General features: G+C 40.5%; 1 protein-coding gene across 3 annotated transcripts in view; it reads right to left on the bottom strand.

Moving 5' to 3' along the window:
• ST6GAL1 (ST6 beta-galactoside alpha-2,6-sialyltransferase 1) overlaps window positions 1-20,577 on the bottom strand; it is a 74,338-nt gene that overhangs the window by 36,873 nt on the left and 16,888 nt on the right. The window lies entirely within an intron of this gene.

The raw sequence follows: 20,577 nt of genomic DNA, 5'->3' as shown, positions 1-20,577 counted from the left end.
ATGTTTTACCTGTTGTCATTTTATTCACTGGTTCTTGGTCTGCTTTATTAAAGTAATGCCCCATCTGGTGGACTGACATTGAAATGGATTATTCTTGGGGGAAACGGTGTCTGCATACTTATCTCCTCAAGGGTGGGGGAGGTGCCATAAGGGGAGTTGCGGATGTGGTGGGCCATGTTGCCGCATGCTCAGGCAGGGGCTGCCAGCTGGCCTACATTCCCAGGTAGTTAGGGAATACACACACAGAAGCCAGTGCCCAATGGGATCCCAGTACTTTCTACTCTCGGTATGTATCAGGTCAGCAGGTGGGTCACCCAATGACAGGATTCGTCCCTGTGCTGCATCTTAGCTCCCTATGCCTGAATTCAATAAATGTTAAGCTGTGGCCAATTATTTCACCAATAAAGGTGTCTATATATTATTCACTGTCCTGATCTCCCAACTAATTCCCCCATTAGCACAGCAACATCCCTGTCCATGTGAAACCAATGAGCAAAAACTGAACATCTGTAGCTCAATAAATGGGTTCAGAAAGCCATAAAAACACTGGGTTTTGGGCTTTCCTGCACAATTGATTAAAAATGTTTTGAGGCAGAAAATAGACTGTTTCCTCCATGGAGTTTGTTCTGTTTTTATCCCTAAATGTTTCGTTTCCAGCTTCAAAACATTTTAAATGAATCCCCTTTTAAAGTGATTCTCTGGTTGAAACATTTTGAAAATGTCCTCTGTTGCTCTGTGATTTTAGGAGATTTGTGCAGAAAGGGCTACAGTCTACTACTCTGCTCCTCTTACAGCAGCAGGAAGAGGGCCTCCTGTGTCAGTGGAAGACTGCCCATTCTTACTTGAGCAGAAGAATAAGATACAACCAATTAACAGCAGCCCTCCTTCTGCTCACTCTCCTTCACTGTCAATACCTATGGAGCAAAATGTTTAACAAACCTGTCATGACATAAAAACCATATGGAATTGGTGAGACAAAAATGAGAAATGTCTTTCCGGTAAAGGTATTAAACCAAAGCTATTTCAGTTACGTATGGCATTTTTTCAGGAGAATAGCAAGCAGCAACATCACCGCCCTGGATGTGCACATTCATCTGACTATAATTTCATTTCACAGATAGTGTTCACTTTATAGTATTTTCAGAAAATCTGTTTAACCTGACAGAATGTTTAGAGAGCATGGGAAATGCTGGCATTTATCACACCTTCAGCTTTTTCCAATCAACAGCCTGATTCTGTTCGAAGAAACTAAAATAATACAGAAGAATGAAGAGATAGAAGCAAAATCCCCAGACCACCTCAATATTGCCGTTGTACAATAGCGAATATATTGTTGTAGTGTATATACTGTTGTATATGTTGTTGTACATTGCTCTGAGCCCCACTCGACGGGGGAGAGCAATTTATAAATTGAAGAATTAAATTTAATTTTTTTTAAAAAAAAATGTGGAAACAAGAAGTCTGCTCTAGAAGAGGAGACAGTAACAAATATGTGAAGTAAAGGGGAAAGGAAGGGAGAGTATGCAGGCAAAGAGCATAAATACTATTAATTTTCAATCATTCATAAGGAAACCCTGCAAATACAAGAAAGCAGTCACAGGATGGCAGAAGTGATATACGCATAGCCTTCAGCCAAGTAAACTTCACTGTTCCAAGGGAAGAAAAATATATGTGGGCAAATCGGCAGGAGCGTATGCCACTGCACTCAAGCATGACCATTCCCTAGGCAACACAAAGTCTTTCAGAAATAAAACAAGAGCATGACCAGTAATGCTTGTAGAAAGGCCAAGCAGACATGGAAACACACACACATTTATGGCTCCCAAGGACGTGCCCTGCTTGAATTCAGGTTGGTTTGCCCTTCAGTCATGTGAACCATCTAAGGCTTTTGCATGCATATTTGCATCTCTTTTACTTCTTTGAAAAGGTGTTGGTTCTGTGTGCCTGTCATATCCATCTGCTTGCTTATGAACAAGCAAACTCATTTAGAGATGTGAAAAATTCCCAACAATGGTTTTTGCAAATGGCACTCTAGTGAATTCTAAACACGAAAAGATGCTTTATGTTTTAGAGCTATTAAATAATTGTTATACATTTTGTCATGCAAAACACAACATTTTCAGGGCCCAATGCTAAAATAAACTCCAAGAAAACATTCTCCTGAGAAGCCAGCTAGTTTTAAAATATGCCTAAATAATTTAAGGATAGGGGTGTTGTGGGGTTTCCGGGTTATATGGCCATGTTCCGGTAGCATTTTCTCCTGACGTTTGCCTGCATTTGTGGCTGGCATCTTCAGAGGATCTTTATGGATACTTTATGTTTGAGGATTTTGTGAGCATCTGGCTTGACTCCCTTTAAGCATGATGTAACGGACTTGCCCCACCCTGAAGGGCTGGTGTGAAGCAGGCCTGCTGAAAAGGCCTTAGTGACAGCCAGAGTTAAAGAGAAGGCTCCACTATACAAAAGAACCCACTTGATTGGTCGAGCAGAGCCACAGTTGCCTTTGGCCAGGGATAGGGGGAGCTAAAGTGCTGGCAGCATAAATAGACAGAGCAGAGCCTGTCATCAGATTCACACTCTCTGAAGAGATTTTGATACAGAGATCAGAAGGAGCCAGAGTTTGGCAGAGAGCGGTCTGTCAGATCTGAAGCTGAAGGATTCTGTCTCAGCCGAGTTGGCTGACAGAAGTCCAGTCACTCTGCTAGCTGAGGAGGCTTGTCAGAGAGAGGAAGCCCTGAGTTTGGTGTAGGGTGACGCGCCAATCAGGGGCTTGACAGTGAAGACTGTCCAGACATAGAATCTGCCATAACACTGTGTACCACCAGTCTTGGGAAAAGCCCGATCCAGAGGCAGTGAAGCCAAATTGGGATTAGGGTGAGAGAGGGAGGCTATGTGTGCCTGAATCTCACTGGGCATAGGCTGTGTGAGTGTATTCAGTGGGTTGTGGATCAGAAAGGACTAGTGTCTGTCGGTGAGGAAAAGCAAAGTGTATAAAAGCAAAATCGTTCCTGAAGAGACACCTGCGTGGGTCTGTGTATGTGTGAAACCTAAGAAACATCTGAAGCTCTGTAATTTTTAAGTGAAAAGAACCTCTCTGAATCCATCAAGCGTTAGTACCTCTCTGAGCCAGTTTAAGAAGCCTTTCTTTTGTTTTAAAAATAAATGTCAGTTATTGTGTTCAAGTTACACTCGTGCCAGCCTGCGTTTGTGTTTGAGAGATTGAAAAGTGCCGGTTTGTAAGACTAGAATCCCAGCTGATTTTGAGTTCCCTCCATTTTTGTATATGGGACTCTGAAGGACATTCCCCTCAGACCAAGAGTGAATGTGAGGTGGGATCCTTTATTATATTTGGCAGCCAGCAGCAGTTTCTGGGATTCTTAGGGGCTTTCCGGACTGACAGAGTTGTACTGGTTTCTATCTAGGTTCACCTCAGTGTATCCGCACTGCAACTGAGCTCAACGTTGACTTGTCTCAGTTCCCCTCCCTCAGAACTTTCACGACATCCCTGTCGCGGTTATGGTTCACACCTTTCTGCTGGAACAAAGGTTACGTCACGGCTTTGAAGTGCGGGCCGCATCGAAGCGACACCTCATCCGTTCAACCAATCAGGGCAGCTTTTGTGGCATCGCGGAAGCAGGGAGAATGCCGTTGGCGGGCATGTAACTGTAAACTGTAAAGCTGTAAAAAAAAAAAAAGAAGCGCTCCGTTTCCCTTGGTAACACAAGCTCAATCACGATAGAGAGGCCGAAACGAAGCGCAAGATGATCCACGCCCACTTAGCTACCGGTTCCAGGGGCCAAGTAAGTTATGTCACCGGACAGCCTGGAGTCGCCCACTGAAGGAACGAGTGCGACCTTAGCTCCCTTCTGTAGTCGCGGAAAGCCTTAGTGTTTCTTTCGGACTGACAGAAGAGTTGTACTGGTTTCTATCTAGAGTTCACCTCAGTGTATCCGCACAGCCTGAGCTCAACGTTGTTTGTCTCAGTTCCCTCCCTCCAGAACCTGCGACATCCCTGTTAAGCAGTTATGAACTGCCTGCCCTGCTGGAACAAAGGTCGATACGGCTTTGAAGTCGCGGGCCGCATCGAAGCGACACCTCATCCGTTCAGCCAATCAGGAGCCGCTTTTGTGGCATCGCATGAAACGGGAGAGTAGAGTGGCGAGGCATGTAACTAAACTGTAAAACTGCTGTAAAAGAAACTGGCTCCGTTTCCCACTTGGTAGCCCACAAGCTCAATCCGCGATAGAGGCGAAACAGGCACCAAGATGATCCCGCCCACTTAGCCGGTTCCAGGGGCCGTAGTTCTGTCGCGGACAGCCTGGAGTCGCCCAGAAGAGACGAGTGAGCCTTAGCTCCCTTCTGTAGTCGCGGAAAGCGCCAAGTTTTAATGGTGACAGCAGAATAAAAAGAAGATCCCTGAACACTAGCCCTGGGAGATTTTTCGGTGGCCAAGGAAACACCACTGGTCAGTTTAATGGGAACCTTGATTTCAGCCCACCCGCACTGTTACAATTGAAGGGCTAGTGGTGGGATTATATCTCCCTTGTCCGGGTCCAGCTTCCTACAGCGGCAAGCTAGACCATAAGCAAGTCTTGAAGGCAACAATTGATACTAACAGACAAGCTGCCTCTATGCATTTTACTTAGCCACCGAAGCTGGTAGCAAATTATAGGACATCTTCCATGAGTTCGTCAAGTCAGTCCTCTTGTTAGATAACCTAAAAAAGTGGATTTACATCTTGTGGCAGTGAATTCTTCTAGAAACTATGCTCTGCATTAAGAAGTACCCTCTTTTGGCTGCCCTGTATCTATTGCCCTTCAGTGCCACTTGATGATCTAATTTCTTGCATTACCATCCATATACTAGCTGCCTTGAAACACCAGGAAAGGTGGGATATAAATGTTTTCATAAAATAACAAAAATACCGTATATACTCGTGTATAAGTCGACCCGAGTATAAGTCGAGGCACCTAGTTTTACCACAAAAAACTGGGAAAACTTATTGACTTGTGGATAAGTCGAGGGTGGGAAATGCAGCAGCCAGCGGCACAGAGTAGGGCAATGCCGCCACTCCCCCTCTGCCCCAGGGAGAAGGCAGCCAGCCAGTTCCCTGCTCAGGCCCCCCCCGCCCCCCCCCCCCACAGTTACTTTAACAAACGGAGCAGGCTTGAGAAGAGGCCTACTGCCTGTGTCCTCTTCCTGGAAGTCGTTTGGACTTGGTGGGAACTACATGTAGTCCCCAGCAGGTCGTTTCAGCCTGGAAGGGAACACAGAAGGGCTGAAAAACTCAACTTATCTCCAAGTATATACGGTACATTAGTCTTAAAAGCAAATGAAAGCAACAGTATTTTCAACATTTTCATCTGCCTACCGTACATAAGTGGCTAAATCCATATTTTTGTAAAACAGAGCAACTTTTCGGAAGCAGTTTTTACTGCCCCACTCCCAGCAACCTCTTGCAACCCCCAAAATCCCTCCTGACGATTGGACGTTTTTCTGGAATGCCACGCACCACAAGGGCCTGCTACAAGAAGGGGGGTTAAGATTAGCTGAAATGACTATTCCCCACTCTTATATTAGCAAAGGACGCTTGGTGAATGCTGTAGTGTGTATTTACTTACTAAAGAACTTTCCTGCTCCCAGCAGAGGCTCAAGTGGTTTACAACAACAAAAACCAGCATACACTGGTACTGTAACATCCTGTCGGAATGTTATCTATCCCTCACTGTCAGCCTTTCAGGAAATGCTTAGGGCTGTTGGAGGCATGGCAGAAACTTTGGATCCAAGGCATAAACAAATGCTGGCAAAATAAAATACTACACAAGCTTCTGGTAGCGTTATCAGGATTCTTGAGATCCAGTTGAAAACCAAGAAGTGGCAAGTTATTGACAGCTATTAAGCTAACGGTTGCTATACACCAGAAGAGCAAAAAGATAGCAGTGTTGAAAGAATAATTATTTATAGTGAGGTTCTGCTAAGCTAAACTGATTAAGTGATTTCCTCAAAGGATTAAATTAACATACTTTACAGAATAACAAAAGTATTTTTCTTACTTGCTGTGGAATAAGATGAGCTACAGACTACAGATAAGACACAGTGGCCCATTCCACACAAGGCAACTAAAACATCTTGCAGACATTTTGAAAAGAACCGTTTTGGCTTGTTTTTCTCCATTGCACGAGAAAAAAAAGTTTCTGGGGAAAATTGTTCTTTTGTCCACTGACTCTCCAGTTCTCACTTTCGGTTTGTGCAGCTAGCACCCACTCTTTTCTGTTACTTCAGGCTTCTCTGTGCAATATTGAGTCTTCGTAACTTTGAAGAAATCTCATTGGAAAAAAAAAGGAATGGAAAAATGACACGTGCACGGAATTGGCAATGAAAACTATCTTTATTCATGTTCTTGTGGGCAGATGAGCTGCAAGCAGAGCAAACATCCATGGGAATCTTCTGGCAGGTGGCCCAGAGAAGCCTGAAGTGGAAGAAAATGCTAGGTGCAAGCTGCATAAACCAAAAGTGAGAGCTGTCATAGGTCGGGTGGAAAAATAAAATGTTTCCTGCTCTCTGCACACCAAGCAGAAAACATTTTCAAAGCAACTTCAGGAAAAAAGGTTACTAGTCTATTGTTTTTGGGAAAGTCCGTTTTGAGCAAAAATAAAATGTCTTCCAAATGTTTCGGGGGATCCTAGAATTACAAGGGTTTAATGAGGTCAATGGGATGCCAGCTCTTGGTTGGGAAATTCCTGGAGATTTTGGAGTGGAGCCTTTGGAGAGTGGGGTATAATGCATCCTCCAAAATGGCCACTTTCCCCACAGGAACTGATCTCTGTAGTTTGAAAACCAGCCATAATTATAGTAGATATCTGGATCTGACCTGGAGACAGGCAGCCCTAGGTGTAATTCTGCTTATGCCTGTACAGTTTTCCAGCTATGATTTTTAAAACAAATACTTATTTCAAGCAAAGCAAAGTTGTGATTAACATTCTTGAAAATTTTGTACATATAGGAAATTAATTTTGCTTTATTACCCTCCGTCCTCCTAGAAACAATAACAAGCCCTTTAAGTTCCATTCATTTACTACAACTGAATTTATCCTCTATCCGTAAGTGTAAATAAGGAATCCTGAGAAAATGCATTGTGTAAACAGATCAAAATAAAACAAAAATAAGATTATATGCTGGTCATAACAACCAGAGACTGTTCCCCCATGCCTAATCTTGCTTCTTGGAACAGAACTGATTCACCGATGTGAGCAACTCTCCACTGTCACAATCCCTTTTGTGATAAAAACAGTGTCATAAATAGTAAGCACACAGATATTCTTTGTCCAAGATATAATAAATATTTATTTTTTTCCAGTATGAATGGAACTTTCATATGAGCGTCTCATAGTATTTTTAGCACTTCCTTGTTTCTATAGAGAGATTCTGTGATAAACGATTGGCATGTAACGTTGCAACTTTTCTACAAGGGCCATAACACGTTAATTTAAAGGTAGCTGAACTTCTAGAAAGTTTGCTCTTGGTCCATTCCAAACAATGTGTTATCTGATGACAAACGGATTCTGTTCTAGAACAAATATTTTTTTCTTGGCTCAACATTCTTTGACAGGTCAAAACTCCTTTGCAAATCAAACAGATAGTTACTGAGAAATAATGAATCAGAGGTCAGGGTCCATAGTATCAGCATTCTCAGAAAAAGCAGGACTTAGTGGAAAAGTTTATGCCTATTACTCACATCTATCAACAGCAAAGATAACGGAAAAGAGGAATATTTAAAGTGTCTATGTTCTATGTATTTTCTTCTCATACCTGCTCCATTATCAAAACATGCAATGTGTATATAAGGAAGTTACAAGTTTAAGTGAAACACTCAACTCAGATGACTTGATGTAAGAAGAAAGAGTGGAGACTGTACAGCAGTAACACAAGCTTTGCACTGACATATTGGGGGGGCCACAGATTAGATTCTCAATATAGGCCCCAAACCAAGTGCCTAAATCTCCTTTTACTTCCTCTGTGCCTGATTTTGAAAAATAATCTTATAAATTAACTACACTGTATTTTCTTTTTTCTCTATCTGTCTGCTACAAACAATGTTTCATTGACCATTATTAGCATGAGAAGCACTTACCAATAGCTGCCTGTGATAGTCACATTCATTTTGCATTTGTGGGGGAGGGGGCTGGGAGGATAATATTTTTCAAGTACAAAATACAGTACACTGTTTTTTCAGTGTTAAACAAATCTAATTTTATCACAATTTTATCACAAAAGTTTGATCTGCCACAACTAAGACAGTGGTGCATTCCTCAAGCAATAAAATGACCATGTGCAGGGTCTGAAAAACTAAAATCAGTTCTGAAGGTACAGCAGCCCAATCCTAACCATATTAACTGAAGTCTGAACAGCCAGCAAAGCTGGACAATATCTAAAGACATGGCTATAAAAATACAACAGAATAGCTGCTTCTAGGGGAGAGAACCCTGGCGTCCTATTCCATTTTCTCTTCTTCACCATTCACCTCTCCAAAGCAAGCCAGACATAATAATTGAGAATACGACCATTCTTCCACACACTGACATCATTCAGGCAGACAGCTCACTGGCTGGAACATTGCTAAAGCGCTGAAGTTGTTACCTCCATGGTGATGAAGGGAACAGAAACGTAATTGGGCCATGTGCCAAAATAGGAAATCCTGGAAACCAGCAGAAGAGGATCAGGATCACATGAAGGAGATGGCCTGTAAAGTGTTCTATAATTCATAGCACACAAATAACTCTCCTGAGTCCTCAAGTAAAAAGATATTTGTGATACACACAATCAAGATATAGACATGTGTTTACTGTTTTCTGGAGAAACTGACCATTGAGAGTCTCTCCTATTAAGACTAGACATTTCTGAGCTAGATGATTTGGAGTAAAACAGCTACTTGAGCTCAGTGGGAAAGCAATCCTACGCAACACATATCAGTAAATTCTCATCTGGCAGGCATGTGTGTCTATGAGTTTAGGTAATGGGGTATAGTGACGAAGCTTCTGGGAGTGGGTCATGTTACAAATATTATCCTAATTGATAGCCTGTTTTTAATAATTCAGTTACGGCAATGGGCATAGCAATACAGAAGTTTATTCTGAAGGAATTATTGTTATGTGTGTTCTAGACTAAATGATTCATAAATTCTCACTACAAAAGGGATGAATGGAAATCAAATCATAACTCCCTATCCGGACCAAAAGAAAAGGTAACTTCAGATACTTGCATGAAGACAGACTAACAACATTCTCTTAAATGTTTACATGCTATCTTCAGAGTGGAATATCTGAGATCAGTTCAGCACAAACCCTAGCAGCATGATTACTAGTGGATTACTAGTGGATCAACAATAGGGTCAGTGTCACTCCCTGACACTGTTAGAACCAACTTTGACAGAACTAAAGCATGGGAGTTACAGCCCTTCCTGTGCCCATCAGGTAACATTTGAAGGTCCAAAGAAGCCCATTCTGCAGCTCGCATCTGTGCCAGCATCACTCTTCCTGGGAGTTACAAAAGGAACTGCAAGACGGGTCCTGCCCACTTAGTATAGATCTTTTGATGGTACTGGAGCGACATAGAAAGGGCACCACTCAAAATAGCTCTTGGATTATAGCCAAAGGGCTGTTTGGCCCAACTATTAAATGCAAAAGGCTAACACTTTAAACTACACTGTGTCCATCCTGATTGTGATCAATAAAGAAAATATTGCTTTTTCAATTTATATCATTGACAATGAAATATGGATTTATATGTATTTCTAATGCCTATATTTTTGTAGAGTCTTAAAAACTAACTCAGTTCTCATTTTCTTCATGCATAAAGTTAACTAGGTCAGCATTAGAAGGCCAAAAGGGCAGAGAGTGGGGTGTGCAGTAGGAAACGCCAAACCACATAGCCAGCTTATCTAGTAGGTATATCGAAAACGGAAAACGAAGATGCATCTATGACCTGAAAAGTTCACAAGACTTGTTAACCACAAATTGTACAATAACAAGTTTTTACCATGAAGTAGGGCAAAAAGCTTATGGAGCTGGAGAAAGGGTGGGGGTGCAAAGAGCTTTTGAATGGGTGCTAGAAAAGAACAAAGGTGACCTTTCCAACAGACAGGTAGAAGAGGTAATAAGTGGAAAGTTGAAAACAATGCCTGGAAGTGGAAGGTCAAATAAGGTATAAGAAGAGGGGCAGGGTAAAGCGAAAACAATACCTAAAAAAGCAAAAACAATACCTAGAAGCAGAACCCAAATATGGTACAAGAAAATATAATTGGATAAATACACTAGCCTGTAAACCCTTGGTCCCTCCTTAGTGGGGGCCAAGGGGAGGGGAAAACGCCCAGTCATCAGAAGGGAATATATGAATGTTGTTTGTGACTGTTCGGTGCGCCTCTCTCTGTTGATAGACGCCCGTTGATTGCAAGAAACATATTTTAATAAACGGCTGTTTCTTCACCAAGCTTTGCCCAAAGTTCTTTAAAGGGGTTCAAACCTGTGTTTCTAACACTGATGGAGCAAACTGTAAGACATACAGACCAGATAGGAGTTTTTATATAATTTAAACATTTAAGTACCATTCATTCAGAGTTTAAGTGTGGTATCACAACAAAATTAGGATTTAACTAGTACCCCCCCCCTCCGCCCCTTATGTGGCATGTTTTCCCTCAGCCTATTCCCAAGCCCTTTCAGTCACTGCTCCTGTATTATGGAATGGATTATTATAAGCTGTTCAGAAAGTACCAAGATTGATAGCCTTTCATAAGGCCTGCAAGAACATTCTTTCCCAGCAGGTTCTCTCTTGAGGGGCAGGTTTTAAGCAGTATCTGAAGCAAATGAATTCTTTCTGGCAGCCAATGTATCTGATATTGCTCTCTTTGGGAGCTTTTTGGACTGTTTTCTCTGTAATTTTATACTGTTGTCACTGTGGTTCTGGGTCTGTGGTCATGTTTGTAAGCTGCCTTGAGCTAAAACGGAAAGGTAGGATAAAAATATTTTACATAAATAATGTTTCTTAAAATAAAAAATATGACTGGAACTGCAAAGGGTGGCTGTCTGGAATTACAAATAAATATTTTGGTTTAGCATTTCACTATGGGCAATTGATGGTTCATTCCAGTATTAAAAACCAAGCCAGCACAGATCTCTAAACACAGTAATCAAACTGTTGGCTAATTATAGCGAAACAGAAAACCACTACACCATTAGTAGAACAGAGGTGTCAAATCCAAGAGAGTTATAGGCCAAAATCAGCATTCCTTCTATTAGCTTTTTTCTTCCATTGCTCATGAACTCCTACAAGGCAGCATCAGCTAAGGAGCTATTAGCATCGTCAACAAGGCTGATCAGAAAAGTAAGCATCATCAACTCTGTTAGGAAGCTAGAAAAATCAGCTTGGGGAAATCATTTTTTCTCTCTTTTTTTGCCTTTCTTCTTTCTCCCCAACCAAAGCAAATCTGGGCGGGTAATCTAGAAAAGCAACAATCATTTACAAAAGATGCTGTACTGTTCCACAAACGACCCATTTTATGAATTTATAAAATGACAAGATTTTATGAGTACTGCTCATTCGCCAGTGAAAAGAGTGTTGACATCTCTTTGAATAAGTGATAGTCTAGTTCTCTTTTAGAAATAACCAGCATCCCATCTTCCCTGCGACTGAAAAGCAGCAGGGACGGTGGATTAGCTGAATCTTCTTCCTTACTGAATAAATTCACTGTTTTTCAAATAGTGTTCCAGGGAATGCTAGAGTTTCTTGAAAAATTATCAGGGGCTCTCAATGAAAGCCAGCCTGACTTAATAACCATCTTCTAAAATGTGCTGCTAATGGAATGTGTTGGGTATAATATAGCAAAAAATATCTATAGAAATGAAGCAGTGGAGAGACTCAAACGATTTGGCCAGTGGTCGGTCGGAATTCAGAACACAGCCTAGAACCCCGGTATCCTCTGTAATATGCAAGAGTTTCCTGGCAATTGGTAAGCAGTCCCTTAACATAGAAATATTTCTTTGAAGCAATAAAATCTGAAGGTCTCTGAATAAAGTGTTTGAGAAAGAAAAAGTGTGTCCTTGGACACTCAGAAATACTGGGAAATTACTGTTGCTTTGTTTCTTAATGCCTTCTTGCAGGAGCAAAAAAGTCATGATGATACAGATTACACAGCAAAAGCCACAACAGCCTAGGCTAGCTGGGCAGAAATCAAATTCCATAAGACAATGCTCAAGGAACAGGATATGTTTTCCTAAGAGAAGATTAATCAGGGAAGACAGAGTTATAGGAGGTTAACAAGATTTTTTAAGAATCTAGTAAAAAAGAAGCAGAATCATCATTTACTGATATCATCTGGTGAGAAAAACAACATATCATAATGCCATTATATATAAATTTATAGTCAGTAAACATTTAGGAGAGTGACAGTGCAATCTTAAGCAGAATTATGTAATTCCAAGGCCACTGAACTCAGTAGACTCATAAGGGTGTAATCCTGCATAGAATGGCTAACATCCCAAACTCAAATAGTGCAGATTTAGAAGAAAAATAATTATCTGATTTGGGGCATCTCAAATACAAAACAAATTTTTGAGATTGGAACCTTTTATTTAGACAAAAATTCCCAAATATTACTAGGGGTAATTATGGCATTAAAAGATGCATGGTGTAAAGAGGGTGAACAGCATCTCCCTTTTGTTCAGGGTCATTGAATGAAACTGGTTGGCAGCATATTTAAAATAAAATATTTCTATACACTGCTATAGTTGACTCATGACATTCATTGTTACAAATATTAATGCAACCCTTGTAATGTTATCTTAATGTGGCCCTTTGATGTTTTCAAAAAGGGTTACAGAAATTAGTCAGTTTATCTAAAATGGAGTCTTCATGTTCAGAGATAACTGATTATCATATTCTGGAGACAAAAAAATCCCCACCACCACCCCGCTCACAAAAAAAAACAAACCACGTGTGAAGGGGTTGTATTTTGCATGCCTTGCTTATGAAATATCAAAGGTGATCTGAATGGCCATGCTGATGCTCCAGTGCTCAAGAAAACTTCAGAAATAAAATAAGCTGCTAGAGTCTCTTTCTTTGAAGGTTTTCAAAATAAGAATAGTCAGGGATCTGTCTGTTATGAAAAACTTCATACCTGGAGGGAAGAGAAGGGGCTGAGCAGTGGGTGCCAGCCAAGTCTGTGATTCAGTGACAAATGAGTAACAATTCTTCAGATTCAACAGCAACAGTGCAAATTTATTTACTATACAAAATAGTTTATTGTTTGTAGGCATTCCAAATGGTGCCCCTTCAATTAAAATATCATACAGAATCATATACAGCAATAAAACAATATATAAAAACAGCTATAAAACTTTACTAAGCTGTATCAACCAGGTGCCCAGTTACTAAACACATTTATATATTATGTTGATGTGGAGATAAATTAAGAGTGGATTTTTTTTGCTGCCAAAGCAAAGGCACATTATACATGATTAGGGGTTAACATCTGCTTGCAGAAATACCAATTTATCAGAGTCTGATGGTACATTTTGACCCATAAGCCATGTTGTTATACATTTAATCCTTGGCTCATTATACAATGGGTAAGATAATACATAGTGAACGAGGTTTTCTACCTCAGGTTTCCCACACATAATCAAGCGTGCGGAAATAATAGCCAGCGAGAAAGTCTGATGACATTGTTTGAAAGTGCAGTTGAGTAAAAGTCACTCTTGGGCCCGTTCCACACACTTTTAATTCACTTTCAATGCACTTTGCAATTATGCGGAATAGCAAATCCACTTACAAACAATTGTGAAAGTGGATTGAAAGTACATTATTCTGTATGTGCAGAAAGGGCCCTAGACTTTATTTTGTCATTATTACCTAATACAGTAGTCTGATCTCCCAAGCCCTTTCTTAAACATCTTAAACAGAGGCCCTTTCAGCACAAATTACCTAAAATGTTTCTAAAACATTTTCAATCCCCCCCTTTACAATGATGCATGTCTGCACTTACCCATTTGAAACAATTCATGGTTCCCATTACATGATTTTTCTCTTTTTTTGAGTTCTGTGTTGAATCAATTTTTCAAAGCCTCATGCTGCAATTCTCTGCTCTTTGGATACTCGGTGTTTTGAAGATTTTGTGCCCCCCCCCCCTCCCAAATAAAAAGAACAAACAGAAATGCTGCAAATAAACAGTTACAAGGGAATGGAAGGAACTCAGAAAATGGTGCTGAGGAAGAAGTTCAAGGAAACAGAGAAGTGTGGGGAAGTCAATAGATCGCTCAAGAACTGAAGATGTTTTGAAAATGTTTCACCCGGAGAATCATTTTAAAAGGGGATTCATTCAAAACATTTTCAGGCTGCAAATAAACATTTGGGGGTAAAGACAATGTGAAACTCCATGGAGGAAATGTTTTATTTTCGGCCCCAAACATTTTAAAAGGTTTGTGTGGAAAGACCCAAAGGGGAGAATGTGAAAATTTATTTGGATTTAGAGAGTCACCAGAACAAATCTTTTAGAACTTACATTCAACTAAACTTGAAGAAGTAATCATGGCACATTTCTCCTATGGTACAGTTTTTGAAAAGCTGAGTTTCAAAAGTGAAGTAGTATCTCACCATCCCTCAGGTATTGGGGTAAAAAGTTTTTTTTAATTAATGTGAAAACCTTAATATGAATACCAATGGCATTTTCACACAGATAGGATGTCAGTATATTTTCTTCATATTTGCCATGTGTTTTATGATTGTTGTTTTCAGAGGCAATTTCATCGCATGCTAGGAAGCACAAGAGCTTGCAGCTTGCAGACCCAGTTTTAAAGGGGGTGGGTGAGTGACCCCCACAACACACAGGATCCAGAACAGAAACAGTCAGACAACTTCTTGGATTAAAAATTGCCACAACTTTATTGGTTACCGCAGCTATCAGAGCCTCAGCACAGAATGGAACAACAGATCAAGTTATTAGGTGACCACCCCGACAGCCAATATACCCTTCCACCTCACCCCAGCCCTGGGCAAAGTAAAGATCACGGGATGGCAGGTGGATGGATTCAACAAAGGTTCAAGCTCTGAGCTGGGCATGTCCCAAAAGCACTCACCCAAAATTCCTCAAAGGGATCCTGAGGATGAGAAGAGGCACACAGGTGCTTTCCCCCTCCAAATGAATTCAACTCCATGCTGATACCACCAACAAGTTGTGACATGAAAGGAAAATTGCAAAGACAGAAGCATTAGGGAGGGCAGGATGGGGAAAGCCATGAGGCCAACTGAGGCCTCTTCAATGAGGAAGCAATTTAAACAAGGTCAGGGTGTGGCTGCAGAGGAAGCCCTTCCCTGTGAGGTCCTCAGCCAACATCCCACCTTCCACCAGCCCCAGGCAGATCCCCAATTGGCCCAGCGGTGGGGGGGGAAGTCACCTGGTTGGTTGACTGGCTGGGAGCAAGGTCAGGTGGCCAGAAGGCCCTGTTAGCCCATGCCTGCCACCACAAGGGCAGAAGCCTGGCCCACCTCTGGGAAATCGCCTATCTTCTCTCCCAACCCCACAAATAAAATTCAGGGTAAGTTTGGGGCCCTTCGCTTCTCACTATTTGAATCACCAGCCAGAAAAGCAAGGACACAGCATAAGGTTATAACAGTGTCATCAATGCTATTTCAACCAATCCTTTCCTTGAAATATCCCTGTCAGACAAAGCTAAAACAGGAACTAAATTATTTCCAGTGCTGTGACTCCAAGTGCTGTAGTGCTGTACAAGTGACATTACAGCTCCTTGTTCCAACATCAGAACTCCAAATTACAGTACTGAAACATTACACAGGCATTAAGTCAGACTTAAACACAGTGCTGAGCAGAGACAGTGGGCACTGGCAACATGTGGGGTAGAAGAATGACCAGCTGAATTTTGATCCTGGAATGGAGTTATGGATTGAGTTACTCGATGTTGACAGGCTTCCCCCTTGTTGCCATTTCCAGACAGGTGCCTTCCTTATATACGCGCTGTGTGGGTATTATCAAAAGTAATGCTGTAATTGATAGGTGGCAATTACTACAGGCTCTTTGGATGCAGCCATCATTGCTATCCAAGCTCTGCTGCTGTAACTATTCTCATGACTTTGTTACTTGAAGAAGACAGCATTCTAACTAGTCATAGCAGTGTAAGTGCAGAGGTGGCCATTTCAGGTTGGAGCACATGATCACCTGACAGGTGTCTTTGCTCTCATAGATACTGATCAAATATGGATTTAATTGCCTCTTTACCTGGTTTGTCTCCTATCCTTTGTTCAGCTTTATTTTCTCATATCCTTCTTTAAATTAGTTGCAACAGAAACAAGGACATATTTTTTCTACACCTATTTTCCAGAGAAAGTGACTGATCAATTTATTTACATCCCCACTCTTCCATAGCGGCTAGTAGATCAAGGTTTCCTAACATGGAATTATGTTTTCAGAACCTATAAACCCCTGATATGTCCTGTTAATGTAAAAAGAGCTCGTTTGCTTAATAATATCTGGAGCAAAACCTTATACAAGAATCTAAGATTACATTTCACTTAACTGTTACCAGTGATTCCAATGGCTTTTGAAGCCACATACGTGCACATGGAAATGAAAACAGAATTTCGTTCACAGCCAAGGTAGCATCTCAACATCTAAATGAATAGGACAGCCAGTATGGTACAGTGGTTTGAATGAGGGACTGCAGCTTGGAAAGGTTGCATCCAAATCTCTATAAAGGATGAATCTCAGTCTATCTCACAGGACTGTTGTAGGAATAATAGAGGAGGATTAACCACAAAAGCCACTCTGAGCTTCTCAGGGGATCAGCAGGATAAAAATGTGATGGATAGATAAGTAGGTAGTATTTAAAAATATGATGGATGCAATCCTGTGTCTTGCTCCGGGTCCGTAAAATTTGACATTTATAGATTTTGAGGGCCATCTTTCACCCACAGCTATCAGGTAGCATGGAGAATTTCCCACACAGGATATGTGTTGGAATCTCCCCCTCTCAGAGGTAAGGAACTTATTTTGATGACTTCTAATATTTGTCAGAGAGCGATCAGTTCTCAACAGATGATACTGCAAGATACAATGGGAATTTTCCCACAGCAGCTTCTCATGGCCACAGCCAAATGCTTTTACCTTCATTGGCATAATGTAATATAATCCAGTTTATCTAGATAACGGTGGATCTTCCAGGCCTTATCAGCATACCCACATTGTCTCTCTGTGACGACCAGTAAAATGAACTGATACTTCATCTGAGATATACCAAGATAGGCAGAGTTGGACTGTTCACAAAGGAAAACTACTTTTAGTATTTGATACCTTTTCACTTACTTCTCTTGTAAACCTCAGTGAAGAGAAACATGCATGATGCATGCTTTATCAGTGTTTTACTTTGGGAGTGTGCTATTTCTACTAGAATGGGAAAGGGGAAAACTAAAGCCTTATATGTTGGGTTGTGAATGAGACAGGTCCTGTTTCTGTATTTCATGCCTAGTGAAATTGTATTATTGCCCAGAAATAGGTTATGTATGTAGGAGGAAGGAGGAAAAGAGAGCTCTATTGTAAGAATTTAGGTCTTTTCTGCATGATCCAAATATCCCTGGTTGAGCAAGGGAAATATCCCAATTTGGCAAAGAAGTTTGCACGGTTCCTGGTCCTAAAGCAGGTTTGTCCCGTAATATTTTCCTCAACCTGGGATTTTCAAAAATTGCCAATTTGGCGATTCTTTTCAAAAATCTCACAGTGAACCAGCTACTGTACAAACACTACTCACCAACTGACATCATGTCAGTTTTCAACTCTGCTGAGCCGCTGACCATTGCAGCCTGCCCTTCCCAAAACGTTCCCCCAAGCACGTTTCCTGCTCATGGTATCAACCGGGTGCCTTTTTGCCTGGGTTGATCAGGAGCGGTGTCCCCAAAAGTCCCCATTTTCTTCTCTCTACAAGTAAGATTGTAAGATACAGATTGTAATCCGGTATAATTGTGCAGTGCAGAAACAGCCTTAGTTGCAAGTAATCTACATTTACTTGTCGTGAGCAGAGTGAAAACTTCTATTCAGTACAAATATCATTTTAAATCTAATTTAAGCTTCTTTTCCACTTACTTAGGGCTGGGAATGAGGTCATTCTCTTCTTTATCTTGCATAAGGGAGATCAAGTTGATATAACATTAACATTAATATATTATATAGTAATATAATATTGATATAATATAAAGTTACACTGTCAATAAGTCTTTGACAAGACCCTTCAGCTAAAGGCTTCTTTTTAAAAAAAAATCCTTTGATCCTGTATCAAAGATAAGATCCTATTGTGAATCAGCAACTGATTAATAGTGTTTAGGTATTAATTGCCAATACAGAGAAATGTTCCAGTATCTCTCTTGGAATTTGAGGGTGTGAAAAGTCAACCTAGGAAGGAGATGAAAATCAAGTCCACTCCCTCACAACCTGTCCCCAAAAAAACCTTCTCTAAGAGCACAACGAGTTCACTACTAAATGCCCTCCCTTTCAAGGTTTGTCTAGCATATACCTTACTTCATTTAGGCACCATACTATGACATTTATTTTAGACTTTTAACTGAAGTGATTCTTTTCTTCTTTTTTTTTCTTTTTCTTTTTTAGCTTTTTTTAGGATCTGCTGCTAGTTTGAGGACTGTTTTATGAATATTTTATGTATTTTATTTCCCGGCTAATTTACTATTAATAATTCTTATTAATAGTTATTACTGTCATTATTTTAGGGTTTTTTATTTTGTTGTACTATTTTTACATGGTGAGCCACCCCCAGCAGGTCTCAGGAAAGGCAGCATATACTTTCCCTCAATAAACAAACAAGGGCACAGATAACAAATGGGACTGATACAATTGCAAGTTGTATTATAAGACAGCAGAGATTTTTACATCACACATAGCAGTTTTACAGATTCCTTAGCTTCTTAAAGTTTACCATGAAGATCACACAAACAACATTAAATTAAGAAATGATAATTGAAATCCAACCCTTTTAGTTTAATGTACAGATTATGAGGTCAAATTCTCTAAAAGTAATCAAATGTTTTCTTCACTTAGTTTAACTCACAACCAAACACCCATGTCATGACAACTACTCACAGCTCTGAAGAAAATAATTTGGCCCTTACTACTAGAATGCCAGTTCCCTATAAAAACTCATCAGCTGAGATCAGTTAGAATTTAAAATGTTCAACTGCAGCTGGTATACCACATTTAATTGACATGTCCAAAAAATCTTCATACAAAAATGATAGCATCTAGGAGCAAAACATGATGCGTTCATAGATTAATACACAATATTTTATTTTTGTAAATGTAATCTATTCATGAAATATTTTTCTTTAAATAGATTTCTAGCCCACAGTGTGCCCCAGGTTGTTAATAATATAATACCATGAGAAAATTCTGCACCCCAGACGCTATAAATACAGATTGTATAACATTCTGGTAGAAGTGTAGATATTAATTATTAACCTTAAGCCAGAATAGCAGAATATAAACCAAAACTCCTTGGCCCAACAGCCTATGAGGTAAGAGCCATGGATTTCTTATATCATGGATTTCTTTTGTCATATCTGCTACTAAAATCCTTATTTGGTGTTCTCAACATATCTGGTAGAGACTGACAATGGCTAATGTAAATTCTGTATGCTGGGCAGGTAACTTTCCTGGTGACACAGCTACAAAAATTGTGCTAAAGGTTCACCACTGTGTCCTCTGCCATCTTTGTATATCTTACAAGCGTCTACTCTGCAGACTTCCTGTTCATTTGCTGTGCGTATGTGCATCAGAAAAACAGAACTGCTTGATTTGTTTCCTCCCCTCTTCCTGGCAGCTGCACACAACACTAACCACAGAATGAGGATATTAACAGGTCTCAAGATCAAGGCCTGAGACATGAGTATCCCCCTGCCCCTTTATTTTTGTAACATCTAGTATGATAAGTGTGTACGGACTTGAAAGTATACATACTTTTAAAAAAAAGTTATGTTGGTAGGTCTTATGTAGAATGTGTTCTTGGTTTTGGATTTTGAACCAAGAGGGCTGTAAACAACTTATTTCTACAGGATTAACTGTTTCCCTGGGTTTTGAACACTTTACCTTGTTGTGGTATATCCTGACATTATCCAAGAAGTTTTCATTTTCTTTTATGATCTACTAGTATCTGTACCTGGAAATATGGTTCAGTGTGGCTTACTTCCAAGAAGGTGCAGTTAGATTGTACTACTACGGTAGTAGAAAGGGAGAACAGTTTGTAAAGTAAGCATAAAAATCTGGTACACAAAATGGATAATGAACAGCTCCTGTCAAAGTCTAGCTAGGTAACTGAGGCTGTTTCTGCACAGGCGGAAAACAGTGCCCCAGGGACAGCAAAAACAACGTCCCTGGGGAGGAGTCCGCACGAGCGAGGTTTTTCAAAAGTGGCACCTTCCACCCGCTTTCCCCAGCTGGCTTACCTTCTCCTGCTGGTCAGGAAAGATTTCTGCCTGCATTGTGTCTGAAACTCTTGCTGAAGGTAGGAATGCCAA

Source organism: Sphaerodactylus townsendi, linkage group LG08 (assembly GCF_021028975.2).
Source record: "Sphaerodactylus townsendi isolate TG3544 linkage group LG08, MPM_Stown_v2.3, whole genome shotgun sequence".
In the NCBI taxonomy this organism is placed as follows: Eukaryota; Metazoa; Chordata; class Lepidosauria; order Squamata; family Sphaerodactylidae; genus Sphaerodactylus; species Sphaerodactylus townsendi.
The sequence above is the reverse complement of the archived record's forward strand: the minus strand, read 5'-3'. Positions and strand labels throughout refer to the sequence as shown.